This window comes from Zootermopsis nevadensis, unplaced genomic scaffold, assembly GCF_977971745.1.
Source record: "Zootermopsis nevadensis isolate Lab colony 2312 unplaced genomic scaffold, Znev_1.0 Znev_ptg000244l, whole genome shotgun sequence".
Taxonomy (NCBI): domain Eukaryota; kingdom Metazoa; phylum Arthropoda; class Insecta; order Blattodea; family Termopsidae; genus Zootermopsis; species Zootermopsis nevadensis.
The window spans coordinates 12,501-27,500 of NW_028259371.1; the positions used below are offsets into that span (position 1 = coordinate 12,501).

At 50.9% G+C, this 15,000-nt stretch overlaps 2 non-coding genes across 2 annotated transcripts; both read right to left on the bottom strand.

Moving 5' to 3' along the window:
• Nucleotides 1-222: 222 nt before the first annotated feature.
• LOC147870494 (5.8S ribosomal RNA) lies at nucleotides 223-378 on the bottom strand. The gene has a single exon (XR_015533383.1). It is a non-coding gene; the product is annotated as a 5.8S ribosomal RNA (ribosomal RNA).
• An 824-nt stretch (nucleotides 379-1,202) lies between these two features.
• LOC147870495 (small subunit ribosomal RNA) lies at nucleotides 1,203-3,120 on the bottom strand. Its single transcript, XR_015533390.1, has one exon. It is a non-coding gene; the product is annotated as a small subunit ribosomal RNA (ribosomal RNA).
• Between the last annotated feature and the right edge of the window lie 11,880 nt (nucleotides 3,121-15,000).

Sequence of the window (15,000 nt, forward strand, 5' to 3'; positions counted from 1 at the left end):
CGAACCCTGTGAAGCCTTCAAGGGCGACTGACTCCCCTTAACCTCCTCGCAGTCGCCGACGCCGCCACCGATTGCTCGGAGCGACGCCGGCGGTGCGAGGTGCAGGCTCGTCAGACCCCCCAGCGTAGGGCCGCTCGCGTGCCTTTATTTCTTTCTTTCTCTTTCTTTCTTTCTTTCCCTTATTATCTTAAAGACCGCGCGGGCCCACGGGTTTCATGTAGCCGACCCTCAGCCAGGCGTGGTCCGGGATTGGAAATCCAAGGACCGCAATGTGCGTTCGAAACGTCGATGTTCATGTGTCCTGCAGTTCACATGTCGACGCGCAATTAGCTGCGTTCTTCATCGACCCACGAGCCGAGTGATCCACCGCTCAGGGTTGTTTTTCTCTAGATTCGAGCAGAGCTTCGGGTAGGATGCTACTGCTAGTCCCGTAGGACAGGTAGTTGTTATTTTTCGAGGGGGAGCTGCCCCCAGAACAGCGGCACGGTCAGACCGCGCTCCCCTCTCGTTCAAGCGCCGCCGAAACGGCCTTGCGTGGGCAGATAAAGTGGCTTTAAGCCCAGTGCTCGCGGTCGCGCGGGTTGTCCTTGGATCCCTGAGGATCCTCGGAGCCCGCGTGCCGCCGGCACCCACTCACCATCTTTCGCTCCTACTTCCCACCTCGAGGCGGGACGGTCTTGCCGTCCCCCTCCGGGGGATTACTTCGCCGACCTGGACACCTCAGGCCGACGACGTTATCTCCGAGATCCGGCCGCTGCCAGGAAGAGCCGGTCCAATCACAGGCGAGATTACGCCTTCCGCAGAGCCCCGTTCATCTGGTTCATTCTTAATGCCTTCCTTTTATTAATTTTTGATGCGTCTTCCCCTCATTCGGGGGGAGACGGTGCGACTTTCGCCGACCGGTCCCCCCTCAGGTTGACGTCATCTATTTTTCAGTCATCAGTAGTGGTCACATATTATGATGCGTCTTCCCCCTCATGCGGGGGGAGTCGGTGCGACTTTCGCCGACCGGTCCCCCCTCAGGTTGACGTCATCTATTTTTCAGTCATCAGTAGAGGTTGTATTATCATGAATGACCAGACACGGGTACTTCCACGAGAAGGCGGTCCACTCGCAAGCGAGATTACGCACTCCCCCAGAGCCAGCAACCGTACTCGGTTTCTTAATGCCTTCCTTCTCTGTTCGGTCACTCTCGGTGCCGTTAATGATCCTTCCGCAGGTTCACCTACGGAAACCTTGTTACGACTTTTACTTCCTCTAAATGATCAAGTTCGGGCATCTTCCCGGTGGAATCGAAGGGCCGAAACCCCGCGCCCACCGGTCCGAAGACCTCACTAAATCATTCAATCGGTAGTAGCGACGGGCGGTGTGTACAAAGGGCAGGGACGTAATCAACGCGAGCTTATGACTCGCGCTTACTGGGAATTCCTCGTTCATGGGGAACAATTGCAAGCCCCAATCCCTAGCACGAAGGAGGTTCAGCGGGTTACCCGGACCTTTCGGCCAGGGAGGACACGCTGATTCCTTCAGTGTAGCGCGCGTGCGGCCCAGAACATCTAAGGGCATCACAGACCTGTTATTGCTCAATCTCGTGCGGCTAGAAGCCGCCTGTCCCTCTAAGAAGATTAGGAGTCGCCGGTAGCACAGAGGATACCGGATGCGACTATTTAGCAGGCTAGAGTCTCGTTCGTTATCGGAATTAACCAGACAAATCGCTCCACCAACTAAGAACGGCCATGCACCACCACCCACCGAATCAAGAAAGAGCTCTCAATCTGTCAATCCTCCCGGTGTCTGGGCCTGGTGAGGTTTCCCGTGTTGAGTCAAATTAAGCCGCAGGCTCCACTCCTGGTGGTGCCCTTCCGTCAATTCCTTTAAGTTTCAGCTTTGCAACCATACTTCCCCCGGAACCCAAAAGCTTTGGTTTCCCGGAAGCCGCCCGCCGAGTCATCGGAGGAACTTCGGCGGATTGCTGGCTGGCATCGTTTATGGTTAGAACTAGGGCGGTATCTGATCGCCTTCGAACCTCTAACTTTCGTTCTTGATCAGAGAAAACATTCTTGGCAAATGCTTTCGCTTCTGTCCGTCTTGCGACGATCCAAGAATTTCACCTCTAACGTCGCAATACGAATGCCCCCGTCTGTCCCTTTTGATCATTACCTCGGGGCTTCCGAAAACCAACAAAATAGAACCGAGGTCCTATTCCATTATTCCATGCACTCGGTATTCAGGCGGCTGCTGCCTGCTTTAAGCACTCTAATTTGTTCAAAGTAAAAGTGCCGGCCCATCGTGACACTCGGTCAAGAGCACCGCGACGGGATTGTGTAGGCCCTCCCCGAGACGACCCGAGGCGTGGGAGCGTCGCCGCCCCCATCGCCCGCGGGCGCCGGCTCGGGCCACCGGCAGGACGTCCGCACGTGCGTGCCAGTTAGACACCGACGGGCGGTGAACCGGCAGCGTGGGACACAAGTCCGACTACGAGCTTTTTAACCGCAACAGCTTTAATATACGCTATTGGAGCTGGAATTACCGCGGCTGCTGGCACCAGACTTGCCCTCCAATGGATACTCGTTAAAGTCTTTAGAGTGTACTCATTCCGATTACGGGGCCTCGGATGAGTCCCGTATCGTTATTTTTCGTCACTACCTCCCCGTGCCGGGAGTGGGTAATTTGCGCGCCTGCTGCCTTCCTTGGATGTGGTAGCCGTTTCTCAGGCTCCCTCTCCGGAATCGAACCCTGATTCCCCGTTACCCGTTACAACCATGGTAGGCGCAGAGCCTACCATCGACAGTTGATAAGGCAGACATTTGAAAGATGCGTCGCCGGTTCGTAGACCGTGCGATCCGCCTCCATTTATTCAGAGTCACCAAGGCAAACGGCCGCGTGAGCGACCGATTGGTTTTGATCTAATAAAAGCGTCCCGACCGTCTCCGGTCGGGACTCGGTTGCATGTATTAGCTCTAGAATTACCACAGTTATCCAAGTAACTGTCCACCATCTAAGGAACCATAACTGATTTAATGAGCCATTCGCGGTTTCACCTTAATTTGGCTTGCACTGAGACATGCATGGCTTAATCTTTGAGACAAGCATATGACTACTGGCAGGATCAACCAGGGAACCGAAGACTCACTTGGAGCTCGTTCCTCCCCCTCCACGCGGTCCCGGATGGGTCCGGCGAGGGGGTCCAGTTCATACTTCAACGCTCGCACTCCGTGCGCCCCTGCGAGCAGGGGCCACTTCGTGCCGTTAGGGGGACGCCACGTGAGCGCCCCCAGAACCGTGGTGCCATTAGGGCACCCTTCCCTCTCTTCACTCGACATGCATAAGCGCCGAAGCGCCGTTTGGCATCGCGAGTCTAGCACGCGCCCGGACTACGAGTGAGTCGGTTGCAGTGTGTCCACGATACGCCGCCTATAGACCGTGTCCGGGGGACAGAGGGCCGCGGCATCGCGGTGGCGAAGGGTTTGCCGGGAAGGGGAACGAAGCCGGCCTTTTTCGTAAAATCGTTCCCCTGTTGCTTGCCGGGAAGGTGGACGAACCCGGTCTCTCTCGTAAAATCGTCCACCTGCTGCTTGCCGGGAAGGGGAACAAAGCCGGTCTTTTTCGTAAAATCGTTCCCCTGTTGCTTGCCGGGAAGGTGGACGAACCCGGTCTTTATCGTCAAATCGTCCACCTGCTGGTTGCCGGGAAGGGGAACGAAGCCGGCCTTTTTCGTAAAATCGTTCCCCTGTTGCTTGCCGGGAAGGAGGACGAACCCGGTCTTTATCGTCAAATCGTCCTCCTGTTGCTTGCCGGAAAGGGGAACGAAGCCGGCCTTTTTCGTAAAATCGTTCCCCTGTTGCTTGCCGGGAAGGTGGACGAACCCGGTCTCTCTCGTAAAATCGTCCACCTGCTGCTTGCCGGGAAGGGGAACGAAGCCGGTCTTTTTCGTAAAATCGTTCCCCTGTTGCTTGCCGGGAAGGTGGACGAACCCGGTCTCTCTCGTAAAATCGTCCACCTGCTGCTTGCCGGGAAGGGGAACGAAGCCGGTCTTTTTCGTAAAATCGTTCCCCTGTTGCTTGCCGGGAAGGTGGACGAACCCGGTCTTTATCGTCAAATCGTCCACCTGCTGCTTGCCGGGAAGGGGAACGAAGCCGGCCTTTTTCGTAAAATCGTTCCCCTGTTGCTTGCCGGGAAGGAGGACGAACCCGGTCTTTAACGTCAAATCGTCCTCCTGTTGCTTGCCGGAAAGGGGAACGAAGCCGGCCTTCTTCGTAAAATCGTTCCCCTGTTGCTTGCCGGGAAGGTGGACGAACCCGGTCTTTCTCGTAAAATCGTCCACCTGCTGCTTGCCGGGAAGGGGAACGAAGCCGGCCTTTTTCGTAAAATCGTTCCCCTGCCGGGCGGAGGACGGACCCGGGCTTTTCTTCCGTCAGTTGTGTCCTCCTGATGTATCCAGACACCACCCAAGGCTCAGGAATCGTCTTATGCGGAAAAAGGGCCAATTTATCAGCGACGCATCCGTTAGTTCAACTAGAGGAAGTGTGAAATTTTCCTACAAAATAAGGTGCCAGCGCGGCGTTTTCAGGGGAGACTCGTAACGTCTGAGCCTCAGAGAGCGCGACCCGGCCGAATGCGAGCGGCAGGTCCCCTAAAATCGGCCTACCTAACACGCACGGATGGGACTTTGAAATCTGAAGACGTGGAGGGCACGAACGGGAATATATATGCGGCAGAAGCCAGAGACACCGCCGGCAGCCTCACCGTGACCGCACGAGAAGTCGTCACTTGCGCCAATCTTGCACTCGAGTGCCGAGTCACCTACGAGCAGACCCCTGCTTCTGCCTGTCCATTGAGGGCAGCCGAGCACGCGATTCCCCAGGAGACGGACTTCTGTACACTTGTGCCCCTCTTGCCCTAAACGGGGTTCGAGCAGCGCGGGGAGAGGAATTCAGTCCCCGGCGGATGCGCGCTCGTTCTAAGTGCAGCTTCCGAGAGGCCGCCCGTGAAGGCCATCACTTGTGCCACTCTTGCACTCGGAATCGAGTGCCGACTCGAACCGGAGCCTCCGCCGGCCACTGCGTGGGTTGACGGGCGCCGACCCCGATGAAGACGGCGATCGGTGCACATGTGCCCCCCATGCCCTAAACGGGGTTCGAGCAGCGCGGGGAGAGGAATTCAGTCCCCGGCGGATGCGCGCTCGTTCTAAGTGCAGCTTCCCAGAGGCCGCCCGTTAAGGCCTTCACATGTGCCACTCTTGCACTCGTAGATGAGTGCCGACTCGAGCCCGAGTCTCCGCCGGACACCGCGCGTGATGACGTGCGCCAACCCCGATGGACACGGCGGTCGGTGCACTTGTGCTCCACTTGCCCTAAACGGTTGCAAGTAGAGCGGGCCGAGGCCAGCAGTCCCCCGGCGGATGCGCGCTGGTTCTAAGTGCAGCTTCCCAGAGGCCGCCCGTGAAGGCCGTCACGTGTGCCGCTCTTGCACTCGGAATCGAGTGCCGACTCGAACCGGAGCCTCCGCCGGCCACTGCGTGGGTTGACGGGCGCCGTCCCCGATGAAGACGGCGATCGGTGCACATGTGCCCCTCTTGCCCTAAACGGGGTTCGAGCAGCGCGGGGAGAGGTCTTCAGTCTCCCGCGGATGCACGCTGGTACTAAGGGCCGGCTCACAGAAGCCACCTGTAAAGGCCGTCACATGTGCCACTCTTGCACTCGTAGTCGAGGGCCGACTCGAGCCCGAGCCTCCGCCGGACACCGCGCGTGTTGACGTGCGCCAACCCCGATGGACACGGCGGTCGGTGCATTTGTGCCCCACTTGCACTAAACGGTTGCAAGTACACCGGGCCGAGGAAAGCATTCCCCCGCGGTTGTCCGCTGGTACTAAGTGCAGCTTCCCAGAGGCCGCCCGTGAAGGCCGTCACGTGTGCCACTCTTGCACTCGGAATCGAGTGCCGACTCGAACCGGAGCCTCCGCCGGCCACTGCGCGGGTTGACGGGCGCCGACCCCGTTGAAGACGGCGATCGGTGCACATGTGCCACTCTTGCCCTAAACGGGGATCGAGCGGCGCGGGACGAGGCCTGCAGTCCCCCGCGTTGCCCGGTGGTACTGAGGGCAATCTCCCAGAGGCCGCCCGTGAAGGCCGTTACTTGTGTCACTCTTGCACTCAGTGCCCTGTGCCGACTCGAACCCGAGACTCGGCCGGTCTTCGCAGGCAACAGCGCGGGTTGACCACAAATTACACGGCGGTCGATACACTTGTGCCCCTCTTGCCCTAAACGGTCGCAAGTAGCGCGGGCCGAGGCCTGCAGTCCCTCGCTGTTGTCCGCTGGTACTAGGGGCAGCTTCCCAGAGGCCGCCCGTGAAGACCATCACTTGTGCCACTCTTGCACTCAGGCTCGAGTGCCGACTCGAACCCGAGACTCGACCAGTCTTCGCCGGCCACTGAGCGGGGTGACGGGCGCCGACCCCAAAGGACACGGCGGTCGGTGCACTTGTGCCACTCTTGCCCTAAACGGGGATCGAGCGGCGCGGGTCGAGGCCTGCAGTCCCCCGCGTTGCCCGGTGGTACTGAGGGCAATCTCCCAGAGGCCGCCCGTGAACGCCGTTACTTGTGTCACTCTTGCACTCAGTGTCCTGTGCCGACTCGAACCCGAGACTCGGCCGGTCTTCGCCGGCCACTGAGCGGGGTGACGGGCGCCGACCCCAAAGGAAACGGCGGTCGGTGCACTTGTGCCACTCTTGCCCTAAACTGCCTCAGCCAACGCGGGGCGGAAGCGCGAATGGCCTGCCGGCGACAGGGTCCCCGGCGGCCGGTAGTCCAATCTCAGACTTCCCCCTGCTCGAGGAGAGCCTCGCTCGCCAAGCTCATATACTATAGTCTGGACCCCCCTTATCTCAGCATTCGTCAGTCACGGAAGAGGCAGAGCCGCGGACACCGGCGGATGGCCCCTCGGCTGCCGCCAGAAATTTTAATTAAGTTTTTCTCTTCCTTAATCATTTCCGATCATACTAAATTTTGTATATGTTAGAATACATACACATACTTACTTATATAACCGCTTTATTTAATATTTTTCTGCACTTTAGAAATTTTCGGACTTAGCCGCTGAAGCGACTCAAGTAACACGCACGGTGGGACATAGCCGCAGAACTGGTTTCATGTACCACGCACCACGGGACATAGCCGCAGAATTCGTACCGTCCAAGTAAGGCCCAGCTAACACAGCGGAAATTTATTTTTAGTCAATTAACGGCATTACTATGCACAGCAAGGCCAACTTTCTTCAATTATGAATATTTTTCTGCATTTTGGAAATTTTCGGACTTAGCCGCTGAAGCGACTCAACTAACACGCACGGTCGGACATAGCCGCAGAACTGGTTTCAAGTACCACGCACCACGGGACATAGCCGCAGAATTCGTACCGTCCAAGTAAGGCCCACCTAACACAGCGGAAATTTATTTTTAATCTATTAACGATATTATTAAGCACAGCAAGGCCAACTTTCTTCAATTATGTATATTTTTCTGCATTTTGGAAATTTTCGGACTTAGCCGCTGAAGCGACTCAAGTAACACGCACGGTGGGACATAGCCGCAGAACTGATTTCAAGTACCACGCACCACGGGACATAGCCGCAGAATTCGTACCGTCCAAGTAAGGCCCACCTAACACAGCGGTAATTTATTTTTAATCTATTAACGATTTTATTAAGCACAGCAAGCCCAATTTTCTTCAATTATGTGTATTTTTCTGCATTTTGGAAATTTTTTGGACTTAGCCGCTGAAGCGACTCAACTAACACGCACGGTCGGACATAGCCGCAGAACTGATTTCAAGTACCACGCACCACGGGACATAGCCGCAGAATTCGTCCCGTCCAAGTAAGGCCCACCTAACACAGCGGAAATTTATTTTTAGTCAATTAACGGCATTACTATGCACAGCAAGGCCAACTTTCTTCAATTATGAATATTTTTCTGCATTTTGGAAATTTTCGGACTTAGCCGCTGAAGCGACTCAACTAACACGCACGGTCGGACATAGCCGCAGAACTGGTTTCAAGTACCACGCACCACGGGACATAGCCGCAGAATTCGTACCGTCCAAGTAAGGCCCAGCTAACACAGCGGAAATTTATTTTTAATCTATTAACGATATTATTAAGCACAGCAAGGCCAACTTTCTTCAATTATGTATATTTTTCTGCATTTTGGAAATTTTCGGACTTAGCCGCTGAAGCGACTCAAGTAACACGCACGGTGGGACATAGCCGCAGAACTGATTTCAAGTACCACGCACCACGGGACATAGCCGCAGAATTCGTACCGTCCAAGTAAGGCCCACCTAACACAGCGGTAATTTATTTTTAATCTATTAACGATTTTATTAAGCACAGCAAGCCCAATTTTCTTCAATTATGTGTATTTTTCTGCATTTTGGAAATTTTTTGGACTTAGCCGCTGAAGCGACTCAACTAACACGCACGGTCGGACATAGCCGCAGAACTGATTTCAAGTACCACGCACCACGGGACATAGCCGCAGAATTCGTCCCGTCCAAGTAAGGCCCACCTAACACAGCGGAAATTTATTTTTAGTCAATTAACGGCATTACTATGCACAGCAAGGCCAACTTTCTTCAATTATGAATATTTTTCTGCATTTTGGAAATTTTCGGACTTAGCCGCTGAAGCGACTCAACTAACACGCACGGTCGGACATAGCCGCAGAACTGGTTTCAAGTACCACGCACCACGGGACATAGCCGCAGAATTCGTACCGTCCAATTAAGGCCCACCTAACACAGCGGAAATTTATTTTTAATCTATTAACGATATTATTAAGCACAGCAAGGCCAACTTTCTTCAATTATGTATATTTTTCTGCATTTTGGAAATTTTCGGACTTAGCCGCTGAAGCGACTCAAGTAACACGCACGGTGGGACATAGCCGCAGAACTGATTTCAAGTACCACGCACCACGGGACATAGCCGCAGAATTCGTACCGTCCAAGTAAGGCCCAGCTAACACAGCGGAAATTTATTTTTAATCTATTAACGATATTATTAAGCACAGCAAGCCCAATTTTCTTCAATTATGTGTATTTTTCTGCATTTTGGAAATTTTTTGGACTTAGCCGCTGAAGCGACTCAACTAACACGCACGGTCGGACATAGCCGCAGAACTGGTTTCAAGTACCACGCACCACGGGACATAGCCGCAGAATTCGTACCGTCCAAGTAAGGCCCAGCTAACACAGCGGAAATTTATTTTTAGTCAATTAACGGCATTACTATGCACAGCAAGGCCAACTTTCTTCAATTATGAATATTTTTCTGCATTTTGGAAATTTTCGGACTTAGCCGCTGAAGCGACTCAAGTAACACGCACGGTGGGACATAGCCGCAGAACTGGTTTCAAGTACCACGCACCACGGGACATAGCCGCAGAATTCGTACCGTCCAAGTAAGGCCCACCTAACACAGCGGAAATTTATTTTTATTCTATTAACGATATTATTAAGCACAGCAAGGCCAACTTTCTTCAATTATGTATATTTTTCTGCATTTTGGAAATTTTCGGACTTAGCCGCTGAAGCGACTCAACTAACACGCACGGTCGGACATAGCCGCAGAACTGGTTTCAAGTACCACGCACCACGGGACATAGCCGCAGAATTCGTACCGTCCAAGTAAGGCCCACCTAACACAGCGGAAATTTATTTTTAATCTATTAACGATATTATTAAGCACAGCAAGCCCAATTTTCTTCAATTATGTGTATTTTTCTGCATTTTGGAAATTTTTTGGACTTAGCCGCTGAAGCGACTCAACTAACACGCACGGTCGGACATAGCCGCAGAACTGGTTTCAAGTACCACGCACCACGGGACATAGCCGCAGAATTCGTACCGTCCAAGTAAGGCCCACCTAACACAGCGGAAATTTATTTTTAATCTATTAACGATTTTATTAAGCACAGCAAGCCCAATTTTCTTCAATTATGTGTATTTTTCTGCATTTTGGAAATTTTTTGGACTTAGCCGCTGAAGTGACTCAACTAACACGCACGGTCGGACATAGCCGCAGAACTGGTTTCAAGTACCACGCACCACGGGACATAGCCGCAGAATTCGTACCGTCCAAGTAAGGCCCAGCTAACACAGCGGAAATTTATTTTTAATCTATTAACGATATTATTAAGCACAGCAAGCCCAATTTTCTTCAATTATGTGTATTTTTCTGCATTTTGGAAATTTTTTGGACTTAGCCGCTGAAGCGACTCAACTAACACGCACGGTCGGACATAGCCGCAGAACTGGTTTCAAGTACCACGCACCACGGGACATAGCCGCAGAATTCGTACCGTCCAAGTAAGGCCCACCTAACACAGCGGAAATTTATTTTTAATCTATTAACGATATTATTAAGCACAGCAAGCCCAATTTTCTTCAATTATGTGTATTTTTCTGCATTTTGGAAATTTTTTGGACTTAGCCGCTGAAGCGACTCAACTAACACGCACGGTCGGACATAGCCGCAGAACTGGTTTCAAGTACCACGCACCACGGGACATAGCCGCAGAATTCGTACCGTCCAATTAAGGCCCACCTAACACAGCGGAAATTTATTTTTAATCTATTAACGATATTATTAAGCACAGCAAGGCCAACTTTCTTCAATTATGTATATTTTTCTGCATTTTGGAAATTTTCGGACTTAGCCGCTGAAGCGACTCAAGTAACACGCACGGTGGGACATAGCCGCAGAACTGATTTCAAGTACCACGCACCACGGGACATAGCCGCAGAATTCGTACCGTCCAAGTAAGGCCCAGCTAACACAGCGGAAATTTATTTTTAATCTATTAACGATATTATTAAGCACAGCAAGCCCAATTTTCTTCAATTATGTGTATTTTTCTGCATTTTGGAAATTTTTTGGACTTAGCCGCTGAAGCGACTCAACTAACACGCACGGTCGGACATAGCCGCAGAACTGGTTTCAAGTACCACGCACCACGGGACATAGCCGCAGAATTCGTACCGTCCAAGTAAGGCCCAGCTAACACAGCGGAAATTTATTTTTAATCTATTAACGATATTATTAAGCACAGCAAGCCCAATTTTCTTCAATTATGTGTATTTTTCTGCATTTTGGAAATTTTTTGGACTTAGCCGCTGAAGCGACTCAACTAACACGCACGGTCGGACATAGCCGCAGAACTGGTTTCAAGTACCACGCACCACGGGACATAGCCGCAGAATTCGTACCGTCCAAGTAAGGCCCACCTAACACAGCGGAAATTTATTTTTAATCTATTAACGATATTATTAAGCACAGCAAGCCCAATTTTCTTCAATTATGTGTATTTTTCTGCATTTTGGAAATTTTTTGGACTTAGCCGCTGAAGCGACTCAACTAACACGCACGGTCGGACATAGCCGCAGAACTGATTTCAAGTACCACGCACCACGGGACATAGCCGCAGAATTCGTACCGTCCAAGTAAGGCCCAGCTAACACAGCGGTAATTTATTTTTAATCTATTAACGATTTTATTAAGCACAGCAAGCCCAATTTTCTTCAATTATGTGTATTTTTCTGCATTTTGGAAATTTTCGGACTTAGCCGCTGAAGCGACTCAACTAACACGCACGGTCGGACATAGCCGCAGAACTGGTTTCAAGTACCACGCACCACGGGACATAGCCGCAGAATTCGTACCGTCCAAGTAAGGCCCAGCTAACACAGCGGAAATTTATTTTTAATCTATTAACGATATTATTAAGCACAGCAAGCCCAATTTTCTTCAATTATGTGTATTTTTCTGCATTTTGGAAATTTTTTGGACTTAGCCGCTGAAGCGACTCAACTAACACGCACGGTCGGACATAGCCGCAGAACTGGTTTCAAGTACCACGCACCACGGGACATAGCCGCAGAATTCGTACCGTCCAAGTAAGGCCCACCTAACACAGCGGAAATTTATTTTTAATCTATTAACGATATTATTAAGCACAGCAAGCCCAATTTTCTTCAATTATGTGTATTTTTCTGCATTTTGGAAATTTTTTGGACTTAGCCGCTGAAGCGACTCAACTAACACGCACGGTCGGACATAGCCGCAGAACTGGTTTCAAGTACCACGCACCACGGGACATAGCCGCAGAATTCGTACCGTCCAAGTAAGGCCCACCTAACACAGCGGAAATTTATTTTTAATCTATTAACGATTTTATTAAGCACAGCAAGCCCAATTTTCTTCAATTATGTGTATTTTTCTGCATTTTGGAAATTTTTTGGACTTAGCCGCTGAAGTGACTCAACTAACACGCACGGTCGGACATAGCCGCAGAACTGGTTTCAAGTACCACGCACCACGGGACATAGCCGCAGAATTCGTACCGTCCAAGTAAGGCCCAGCTAACACAGCGGAAATTTATTTTTAATCTATTAACGATATTATTAAGCACAGCAAGCCCAATTTTCTTCAATTATGTGTATTTTTCTGCATTTTGGAAATTTTTTGGACTTAGCCGCTGAAGCGACTCAACTAACACGCACGGTCGGACATAGCCGCAGAACTGGTTTCAAGTACCACGCACCACGGGACATAGCCGCAGAATTCGTACCGTCCAAGTAAGGCCCACCTAACACAGCGGAAATTTATTTTTAATCTATTAACGATATTATTAAGCACAGCAAGCCCAATTTTCTTCAATTATGTGTATTTTTCTGCATTTTGGAAATTTTTTGGACTTAGCCGCTGAAGCGACTCAACTAACACGCACGGTCGGACATAGCCGCAGAACTGGTTTCAAGTACCACGCACCACGGGACATAGCCGCAGAATTCGTACCGTCCAAGTAAGGCCCAGCTAACACAGCGGAAATTTATTTTTAGTCAATTAACGGCATTACTATGCACAGCAAGGCCAACTTTCTTCAATTATGAATATTTTTCTGCATTTTGGAAATTTTCGGACTTAGCCGCTGAAGCGACTCAAGTAACACGCACGGTGGGACATAGCCGCAGAACTGGTTTCAAGTACCACGCACCACGGGACATAGCCGCAGAATTCGTACCGTCCAAGTAAGGCCCACCTAACACAGCGGAAATTTATTTTTAGTCAATTAACGGCATTACTATGCACAGCAAGCCCAATTTTCTTCAATTATGTGTATTTTTCTGCATTTTGGAAATTTTTTGACTTAGCCGCTGAAGCGACTCAACTAACACGCACGGTCGGACATAGCCGCAGAATTCGTACCGTCCAAGTAAGGCCCAGCTAACACAGCGGAAATTTATTTTTAATCTATTAACGATATTATTAAGCACAGCAAGCCCAATTTTCTTCAATTATGTGTATTTTTCTGCATTTTGGAAATTTTTTGGACTTAGCCGCTGAAGCGACTCAACTAACACGCACGGTCGGACATAGCCGCAGAACTGGTTTCAAGTACCACGCACCACGGGACATAGCCGCAGAATTCGTACCGTCCAAGTAAGGCCCACCTAACACAGCGGAAATTTATTTTTAATCTATTAACGATATTATTAAGCACAGCAAGGCCAACTTTCTTCAATTATGTATATTTTTCTGCATTTTGGAAATTTTCGGACTTAGCCGCTGAAGCGACTCAACTAACACGCACGGTCGGACATAGCCGCAGAACTGATTTCAAGTTCCAAGCACCACGGGACATAGCCGCAGAGCCATGACTTTTGAGTTAAATTTCGGAAATTTATTTTTAGACAATTAACGGCATTATTGTGCACAGCAAGCCCATTTTTTTTCAATTAAGAATATTTTACTGCATTTTGGAATATTTCGGACTTAGCCGCTGAAGTTATATTCGTTCTATTTCTTATTCTTAGGAAGGCGCTATCACGGCACGGTCTCGTGCTTCGAAGCAGCCCCGTAACTATACTCGCCGTCTGAATTGGCCTCAGGAAGCGACCGTCCCAATACAACCCATCAAACACAGGCGTAGTCTCTTACATGACTTACTTTTAATGCGTTAACGGCTATACGATGATTTCTTTCGAGACGGGGCACCGCAAGCCCAATTTTAATGATTTACAAATACTTAACCATATTATTATTTTTATTATTTGTTATTGACTGCAAATGATTTTATCCCCGGTGGCAGTGACCTACAATAAGGTACAAGAACATAAGACACAACAAAACAATGCGATACATCAACACAGTGAGACAGAAAAAGAATAATTAGAGGGCACAACAAAAAGAATAAGACACAACAGAACCATAAAAGAAAAACATAGGACGCAACCAAAACAACACATCCCACTCACTCACTCAAAATCAAACAACTCATAAGAATACAAAACCATCTACTTCACTATATTACGCTTTCTTCCTCCCTAATTCTTCTTCTTCTACTCCCGTTATTCGTGTTGTCTTATGTTATTTTTATTCAAGTTACTATTATTAAGAAGGCGCCATTACCGCAGGACTCTTTCACCGAAACAGCCTTCTGAGCTACCACGCGCCGTCGGACTTTTGCCGCAGACGTCCCGGGCCTTGGCGGCCGGCAAGCCTCTCGTCGGGGAGAAAATCGCCTTCCGCCCGCGCAAGACAAATGCTGAGATAAGGGGGGTCCAGACCTACTATGGGGAGGACTTTGGGAGCAGGTCCGAGTGCGCGGCCGAACCGGCAATCGGCAAGTATGAGGCCTCCTGCCGGTTCGGGACACGCCGCACTTGACCCGGGGTCGTAGTGTCAGGACGGGGGTGGGGGTGGGGGCAGGACGGAGATCTGGCGTGTGTGGGCGGGCGGGCGGGCGGGGGACCGCGTTCTTAATCGCGGGGACTCGGTCCGGACTCCGTCCTGGGTTCGAACCTAGCTTAATTGTTTTAGGCCCACCTGAGATGCCGCGGGCCACCACGGCGCCCTACGCCGCCGCCGCGAGGACGATGACGACGCTCCTGTGTTCTCCGGCCAGCCTCGAGGACTCAGTCCTCGGTTCGATGCTCGCCTGCCA